Raw genomic sequence first — 9,524 nt, 5'->3', positions numbered from 1 at the left:
CTTTTGACCCACCTGCCTCTTTACCAGCATCAGGAGGACAAAGGTAGGACAAAAAGCTTTGGTAGGACAAAGCCCCATTTTCAGATGAGTTTTTCTCCCATCATGGTTCTGCACGGCGAGGGGTGTAACATGGGACAGGCAAAACACATCCCTCGTTCCAGCAACAAGCTCTTCCCAGCCAAGGCGGCCAGAAACGGTTGGTTCCTGGTCCAGTGGCCACTGAGAAGGCACACACCATGGCATGATGTTCCTAATAGCCAGGCTGCTCCAAGCACCCAGCTTCAAAATTTAGCTACAGAAAGCAAAGCAACTCACATACACCCATCTCTTTGTCCTAAAGTCTGCCTACCTATAGATTTTGCAGCATCTATGCAGCCTTTCAGAGTTTTGGGTAGAAGCCAAAATCAGACTTATAATGGAAACTCAACCACAACCTTCGGCGCAGTTTGGCAGCTGTAATCCTATAATAAAACCCAAGGCACACGTGAGTCTGCAGAACAGCACGGTGAATTCTCTATTCCTGTCCACAGTATTTTTAGCGAGCAGGGTAATTTTTAGCTTTTTTTTTTTTTTTTTTTCTTTCTTCCCCCTCCAGTATAAAGACTTTGTCAAAATACAGGCGTTGCTCGCGATGCAAGCAGCAGTCAGTCGATCCGGATAGACACGCTTGACATTTCAAAACAAGAAACGCTCAGCAATCGCACTGCTGGCATGTCGAAAAACCCAAAAATGTGAAACCATCACCCATGGCAAACATTTCCCCATTGGACGTATCACAGAACTGCAATGAGGAAACCGGCGGAGGAGGAGGGAAAAAGTCAGAGTTTATGTTTTGCAGATAGCTTAAGGGAAAGGAATCCTAAATCTTGAGCAAACGTTTGGTTTTGCATTGTGGCAAAACCGTTTGTTTCCTTAACACAGGGTGATTACAATGCGATCTGCATTTTTGTTTAAAAATACTTCTCCCACTGTCTGGGCTGCAGCGTAAACAGGATGCACTGAAATGTCAGCCCATCCGCAGGCTTCGCCGTGGCGGATGCACACAGGGAACCAACGCTCTCACACTCATAAATCTGACCTGCTGCCCCAGAATAGATCTCTGCTGTCCTTACAGAGTCATCGTCATCTAGTTTTTGGTTTGCCTGGCATGAGGGAACGTGGGGACGAGCGACTTGATGGTCAGAGTTAGCAAGACCGAGGACAACAGCTGGAGGATGAGTCTGGGGGATGCACAGCCAGAGCTGAGCTGTGCGGGAGGGGTCTTCAGCGAGGAGCCCAAATCTTGCTGCCCATGTTACCACCCCTCCCCATGCCATCGGATTAAACCCTTCCTGGCTGGCTCCCAGCAGTTACCAGTACCTGGCTGCCCGTTGCAGAGGTAGCTGACACGGGGCTGGTCCATGACTTAGGTGACTCATCACCACAAATGTCACCCAGAGACCAAGACGTTTGTCTTCAGCTGCTATTCATATCAGTACGAACTTAAGAAATTGCTAGGGACTGTCTTCTATGTTGATTTTTCTCCATTAAAAAAAGACAGACAGGAATCCTGCAAACGTCTCAGGCACAAGCACCGTCTATGCCAGCCTCCAGCCAACAGCTAAAACACTGGTAGTTTCCCAGGAATCAAGTAAATTAAAATTTACACAGTGAAATGCTGCTAGTGCTCAATCCAACCCTTTCTCTTCTGCTTTCCTCCATCAAAAGTTGCCCACATATAATCATAGAATGGCTTGGGTTGCAAGCGACCTTAAAGATCATCTAGTCCCATGGGCAGGGACACCCTCCACTAGATCAGGTTGCTCAAAGCCTCATCCAGCCTGGCCTTGAACACTTCCAGGGATGGGGCAGCCACAGCTTCTCTGGGCAACCTGTTCCAGTGCCTCACCACCCTCTGAGTGAAAAATTTCTTCCTTAGATCCAATCTAAATCTGCCCTCTTTCAGTTTAAAGCCATTGCCCCGTGTCCTGTCACTACATGCCCTTGTAAGAAAGCCCCGCTCCAGCTTTCTTGTAGCCCCTTTAGGTACTGGAAGGCTGGTAGAAAGCCTCCCTGGAGCCTTTTCTTCTCCAGACTGAACAACCCCAACTCTGTCAGCCTGTCTTCATAGGAGAGGTTCTTCAGCCCTCGCATCATCTTTGCAGCCTCCTCTGGACCCGCTCCAACAGCTCCATCTTAAAAGATAGACATCTGTGATCTACGAGAAGCCTGTGCTATTATACTATCAATATTCAACAGACTGCCTGTGACCAGGCCACTATCCCTTAGGTGTCACTGGTGTCTGGCCTGCAAGAACTAATGTTTTCCTTGCCATACCCATGAGCTTTGTACAACACATGTTGCACAGTGTAAGCATCTCCCTGTAAAAGCTACTGCAACAAGTCTTCAGTAATAACAATGTTCTCTCTTCCGAGAAAGATCCAGGACAGCCCTGACCCAACACAGCACTTAAGCACACGCTTGTCTTTGAGGGTGCCTGTGGTCACACCAAAAATCAAGAGGACTGCATCTTCTTCAAGGCCTGTCCTTTCAGAGCCACAAGACCTGAAAGTGCAGTGGCCTCCCTACTGATAGGAACTTCGGGATTCCAAAGGTTCCTAATGTGATTTCTTAGAAATAAACATTTCTTGGAGCCCACCTTGATATTAAACACAGCCATACATATACTGACTAATAAGACTTGGGTCAATGAATGCAGTCAAGTGCTGCAGCACTCCAAGACCTTATTGAGAGCATGTGTTACACACAGGTTATCAACCCCCAAACATTCTCCCACATCCCAAAGGTTTGACAAGAACAGCAATAGGTAGCTCTGGTGGGTGCAAGCACACCAAACTGAATTACTCGTTATCCCACAAGCTCATGTGTCTGCAGGGATTCTTAAAACTCTGATGAACAAATTTATTGTCTCCAGTGATGGTGTCCAACCAAGCTAAAACTGTAAAAAAGGTTTGGGAAAGCACATTTCACTCAACTGTCATCTCTTCACAAAAAAAAAAAAAGATTCCCAGAAAACCAGCTGGGGTTTTATGGAAAAGCCATTTGCCCTTACCTAGGCTGCTGGCAAATATTTGTCGACATATCACAACTACGAGGGCTGAGGATGAAACTAATTGCTTAGAAAATTACTCCACAAAATGAATAAAGACATTTGTCTCAACTCGCATATGATCATTCATTCAAGAAGCTTAAACAGCTTCTTGAATGAATGATCTTCTATTTCGTTTGCTTCTTTCTGGTTAATGAATTACCAAATTGGGTTGGTTTTCAGTATGGAGCCAACAACGTGGTCCTTTGAACCAAATCTTGCTCTCAGTATTTTAGAGCAGAAATCAATGGGGAACATAAGGCTACCACTGATTCTCTTACAAGCAGCTGCTTTACAAAATGGGTTTATCACAGAGAAATTCTCGGTGTCTCTCATCTCGAAAGCTGCCTTGCACTCCAGTGGTATGAATATCTGCGTAACAGATCTGTTACATCATCTGCAGCTCAGTTCTGCAGCAAAGGTGGTCTGTAACATACACACTCATCTGCTAAAAAACACAGCACGCGTTGAAGGAGGTGAAGAATTATCAAGGAAACCCTCTTCTCACAGTGGCCAACACGTTTTTGGGGTTTTCTGCCAATAATTTTAGCATGTGTCCTGTATAGATACAGACACCCTGTCATCACCAGAAAGAGATTTATCTGCTTCAGTAAGCCCTGGTGAAGGTTGAGGAAAGCCAGCTGGGATAGCTAGGATGTTTCGGGGTGGGCTGGCAGGTCAGGAAGTACGCTTGGACTTCTGCTGACAGATTTTGGCTGGGCTGGCAGGTGCTAGAAACATAAGATGAGTAGGAGGCAGAAGCGGGCAGGAACGGTTGACCAAGCACAGTGTTTATTTACTGCTTAGAAAAAAGTTACGACAGGGTAGGTAGGCCCAAACACATGAAAACCCCAATTCTCTTCTCTTTAGCTTTCATTAAGACCAAATAAAAATTTTATTACAAACCCCACAACCCAGTCAGAGCTTATGTTGGTGTTACAAGCCCAGGAGCGAGGCCACATTTCTCCCTTCAACCCATCTTGAAGTCTATCTGTACAAGACTTTCAAGATTTACTACATCAGACTGTTGGGTTGAGGCCATCCAAACCCAAGAAATCCAAAGGAAAAGGGAAGGTCTGGACACCAATGCTACACTTACTGCCTGAAACCTGTGCTGCCTCCCAGCAGCGAGGGCTTAGTCCCCACGACCACTCTGGAAGGGCACCAGCTCTTGCTCATCACCCCTGTGTTTCTACCCTCCTGCTTGTGGACCAGTGCTTGAAAATGTGTCCTAAGCCCCATCCCAGAAAGAGCCAGGCATTTACTACTGCTTTTTTTTTTTTCCTGAAGAGATGAGGATGTTTTTATGGTGCAAAAACATCTCGTGGTTTCAGGCAGAGGACAGGCTGCCTCACGACTTCGAGCGCTAGGAGCTGGCAAGGCGGCGAAGAAGAAGCAGTTGGCATCTAACTCGGAGAAATCAGGCTGCCTTTTTCCCTCCTCTCCTCCCACTCTTTCCCTGCACCAGATGTCAACTGGGACACGACGAAGTGCCTGCCACCCTCCCAACTCCCTGGGAAGTGCAGGAAGCTTTTCATCAGCTTCCCAGCACTACCTGCCAGCCGGTCCTCTCCAGCAGAGCCAGCCACCCCGTGCCTGCTGAAAAGGCATCTATGCTTCTACCTCTCCATCCTCCTCCTCCTCTCCCCTCTTTTACTCTCCTGTTTGTTATATATTGGAGAGGTGCCTTTTGGATATGGATAGCAGATATGCAAAGACTGCATTAAAAACATGCTGAATGAAAAATCAAGGCGAGGAGGAATAGCCCCAGAGGAGCTACACCAACAGGGGAATAATAATCATTCCTGATTAAATAAAGCCCAATGAATCTCAGCTTTCCTTTCAAGTAGGCAGGGTCTCCCCTTTTCTCCTTCCTGCTCCAGGCGTTGCGTTGTTGGGCTCGCTTGCTACCAACAGAAACACCATGTGGAAGGCCACCTTCAGAGCATCCCTATCCCACGTGAAAGTGGGCATGTTCAACAAGAGCATTGGGCAACCCACTGCCATGAGAGCCTGGTGTTTATTAGGAAGGTTTGGGCCATACAACGTGCTCTCCATGCTCTTCCAGACATGGAGAGCCTCAGCAGTGGCTCTGTGCAGAGCCCCTCCAGCCCCACACCATCCAGGGCTGAGCTCTTGCCACGCTGCATGGAGACAAGCACCTAAGCCCACCAACCTCAAGCATTCTCATGACCGTGGTGGCCACATATTGCTCGCCACTCTAAGACCAGAAAGGCTCGAATGACTTCCCATGATGACCAGAGATGCCCACAGTGAAGATGGTTTTAAAGGAGTGGTGTTTTTCATTGGCTGAACACCATTTCCATGAAGATCAGCTGGGGTTTTACACCTGACTTTAGTGGGACCAGAGTCGAGTCGACACTTTGTGCTTTCCAAACTCTTTCCTTGAATTTAGAAACGTGCTACCCTTCTGTCTTTACAACCCAAATATGGGGAGCTCTGCACAGCATGGCACTCAGAGGATGGGGTTTTATTCCCTCCCTCCGAGGCAGCACGAGGTTAAACTGCTGAAGTCCTCCGGGACCAAAGCCTAGATCGTAGCTTTGGCTTGTGAACCAGCCCAAACGCAGTACTGGAAACACCAGCAGGAGAAAAGCTGAGTTTGACAGACACTGTGTATGGTCTGTGCCTGAGGAACTTTAGTTTCTTTGTCCTTTTGTCTCAAGGGAACAAACCAGACTTTGTGCACAGCTCTGAAGAGACAAGGGAAGGAAGAATGCAAGCCGAGCACGATGCTGCTCTGCCCACAGGCAGTGCAAAAAAGCCCTAAAAGGCAGAGTGAGGGGAAAAAGTCCATCTCTGAGCTTGTCCAAGATAGGGGGTATGCTAAGAAGCCTCTCAGCGTTTTGTCTAGGTTCCCCACTCGCTCTGGACTAAGCCTGAAGTCCGAGCTTGGAAGGCAACACAGGCTGGGTGAAGAAATATCTTCCCCATCAGATGTCAGACAGCAACACAACTGCGCAGAAGACTCCAGCGCTTTCCCTCCAGGGAAAAACAAAGTTTCCCTGCACTCCACAAACAATTTTTGGAGTTATCTACTACCACACAACCAATCTCCATCTTCTTTGGTCTTTCTTGCCTCCTGGTTCCCACCAGGACGTTGCTGGGACTGAATTACTAAAGAGCACCTCCTGAATATATGGAGGCTGAACTTAGCCTAGGAGACCAAGGCAATGATTTATTCCTTCTTGTTAGAGATTATTCTTACTTTTAAAGATTGTAATTTGTGAAGAGGAAAAAGAAAAAAAAAAATCAGAGCATGATTTTGAGCAGGAATCATGTGCAGGAGGAACGCCTCTCCATCAGCTACAGAGGGGACCTGGGGATGCCCCGTGCCTGATGGCAGCCTGCGAGGAAAACAGTTGCTTGGGAAACATTTGCAGAGGATGGGCGACAGGTAGATTTGCTCATGCATGTAAGGTGTCAAGATCTACCAGCCACAAAACGTATCAGGGCCATCGTGCTGAAAAAAAAAAATCATATACTCTTTGCTCCCAAGAAATTAAAATCCCTGACGAGGAAAAACAGGGAAGGAGGGAGAAAGATGATGCCATTTTGGGGCACGCCCAGCGTAAACACTGCAAAAAGATCAAAGTTTCAGAGGTTGCTTCATGTTTTGAAAAAGCCTCCAGTCGGCTGCCAAATGGAAAACGTAATGCTTTTCCCTTTTCTTACTTTATCCTCACTCCCGGCTACGCTGCGAGATCAGGCGAGGAGCAGATGCACAGAAAAATGAAAACCAGTTGAGAAAACGCATACAAAAATAGCTGCGGCGACCGTTTTGCAATGCAGAGGGCACAGCTGTGTGAAGAAGACATTTCCAGGGCAGCAAAGAAACTCGGACAACTCTGTTAGTTAAGAAGCATCAATACCCTGCCCTACTCTCCTGCTCCTGCCACAGGCCCTCCCGTGGGGCCCGTCAGGCAGAGCAGAGGATGGGGACACGGGAGAGACGAGTTCCATGACCCTTGAACATCAGCCTTCCTGCTTGCTCAGCTTCCCCAGCTGTGAAACGCTCTGCTCCTCTTTTGTAGCGTTTTTGCGGCGTCTCCGAGCTCCACGTGGCTAGTGACTACGGAGGATAACGGTAGTAGCAGTGGTAATATAGGCGGGTCCTCCTTGCAAGAAGGAAGGTGTGTTCCTAAGGTGTGTTCCCATCCACTTCCAGGGATGGGGCATCTACAACTTCTCCGGGCAACTGGAACAGGTGCCCCATCCCTGGAAGCGTTCAAGGCCGGGTTGGATGAGGCTTTGGGCAACCTGGTGTAGTAGAGGGTGTCCCTGCCCATGGCAGGGGGGTTGGAACGAGATGATCTTTGAGGTCCCTTCCAACTCTAAGCATTCTAACTTACTGCTCAGGCAGGGTAGCGCAAGGTTTATGAAATAAGGACTCCTAGAACACTAGCTCCCTGAACCTTGCCATAACACGGGCATCTGGCTTCTCTCTTGCAGCTTTATTCAGCTCAGAAGGGCCTTTGCTCCCCCATGTCATGTTTCCAGATCCAGTATCTCACCACTTCTGATCCAGCCCTTTGGGAAGCACAAGCTGCCCGAACTCAGCCAGCTGCACTTGGAGCAAACCCTCCTGCAGCCAGAGCCAGCAGCCTGGCTTTTCGGGTCTGGCCATCCCCACGCTCTTGGTTATGCCAATCATGTGCCACCTTCTGCAGAGGTGGCACATTTATCTCCTGTACAGCTCATTCATCATCCGCAGCTGACCATTGACTCTGCTTCAGACCAAGGGCAGCAACCTTCCCGGGTCATTGCAAGGAGTCTCACTTCTGTTTGCTATAGGGGACCTCAAGCATGGGTACAAATGAGGTGGGAACTGTGCTCCCTGTGAGCCCGGAGGCCCTGATCATGGCCTGGGCAGCTGCCTCCACGCTCCCTGTCTCAGCCACTGATGGGAAACATGCCCTAACATCATGAGGCTTTGGTTCTGGAGAGAGGGGACATCACGGGCTGGCTCTTGCTGCTGTCTCTGTGGGCACCAGGCCCCCAGGCACATCATGTGTGCCTATCCCTGGAAGTGTTCAAGGCCAGGTTGGATGAGGCTTTGGTCAACCTGGTGTATTGGAGGGTGTCCCTGCCCATGGCAGGGGGGTTGGGACTAGATGATCTTTGAGGTCCCTTCCAACCCAAACCATTCTATGATTCTATGACTTATTTCCCTCCCCACCCTTCTTCTTTAAATCACATCAGTTTTCCCTCTCCAGGAGGCCAGAGGCACTGAAGCAGCACTTTGGGAAGCCACTCGCTTTCCTGCCCCGCTGAAGTAGCAAACCACACAGCGTAGCGCTAGCTGGGCATCGGCGGTTCTGCTCTCCTTGGATGGGGGGTTGCCACACCCGCTTGAGAAACACCCGATTCCTCTTCCCAAATTACATCATGGCTTGTTTTTGCCATAGGATTACACACAGGAAAACTCAACGGGCTGGAATGGCAGCTCCTTTCACCACCGCTGCCACGGAGGAGGTGGCGAGGGGGACAGGTGGGAGCAAAAGTAGAGGTTTGCCCTCAGCAGAGCATGCCCCGTGGTGCTTGCTAGTAAACCCCAACGAAAGCAAACCAGCCTCAGCCTCCCCAAAAGCCGTGCCAGCACGTCGCCCCGTGTGCCATCCCGCGCTCCCTGCCAGGACAGGCTGCGGGGTGGTGCGTGCGTGTCCCCCCGTGGGGCCGGAATTGGATGGATGCACCCCGGCTCCCTCGCTCTTTTCCTAGAAGGGTTTCTAGAAGCCCTTAAACTGGGTTTTGACTGGAATGATCCAGGGCATGATGCGAGAGAGTCAATGAATGGGAGTGAAAGGAGTAAACAAAATCTGCCAAGGCAAAGCCAAGGCAGGAAGACCCAGGCAAAGGGCTCTGTGGGACTTTGGGTGGAGGAAAGAGGAGGGAATAAAAGGAAATCCTCAGATCAGACAATAAAGTGGGATACAAGGCTAGCAAAAAAAATGATTAGCCCGTTGCTGCTAACCCAGCCACAGTTTTCAAAGCAGGAACATGAGTCACCAGCCCCACCAGAGCTGGAACAGAAACCCCAGCTTACCACTTGAGGGGGGGGGGGGGGAAGTGTGTTCTTTTTTTTGGCAAAGCCAAGGGCTCCCATTTGTGGCACACAGAAGGCTGGAGGTCTGGAGACAGGTGCTGCAGGTAGGTGTCTGTGGTTGGGAGGCTGGCAGTGCCATGCCCATGGGTGATAGCCATGCAGCTGCAGGAAGGGATGCTCATGGGGAGTGGGGCCCTCCTGCCAGCTCAGGGCTCACAAACACATCGCTGGGCAACGTGCCAGGCTGGGGCTGTGCTCTGCGTACTGGGGATTTGGTTTTGCTAAGGAAAAAAATAAATCTGGGACTTTTTCTGAGGGTTTTAATGAGGCGAGTGTTCGCGTCGTTTCCTTCTTGCCCCAGCAAGGCAC

This window comes from Tauraco erythrolophus, chromosome 7 (assembly GCF_009769465.1).
Source record: "Tauraco erythrolophus isolate bTauEry1 chromosome 7, bTauEry1.pri, whole genome shotgun sequence".
Taxonomy (NCBI): Eukaryota; Metazoa; Chordata; class Aves; order Musophagiformes; family Musophagidae; genus Tauraco; species Tauraco erythrolophus.
Note: the sequence above shows the minus strand (reverse complement) of the source record.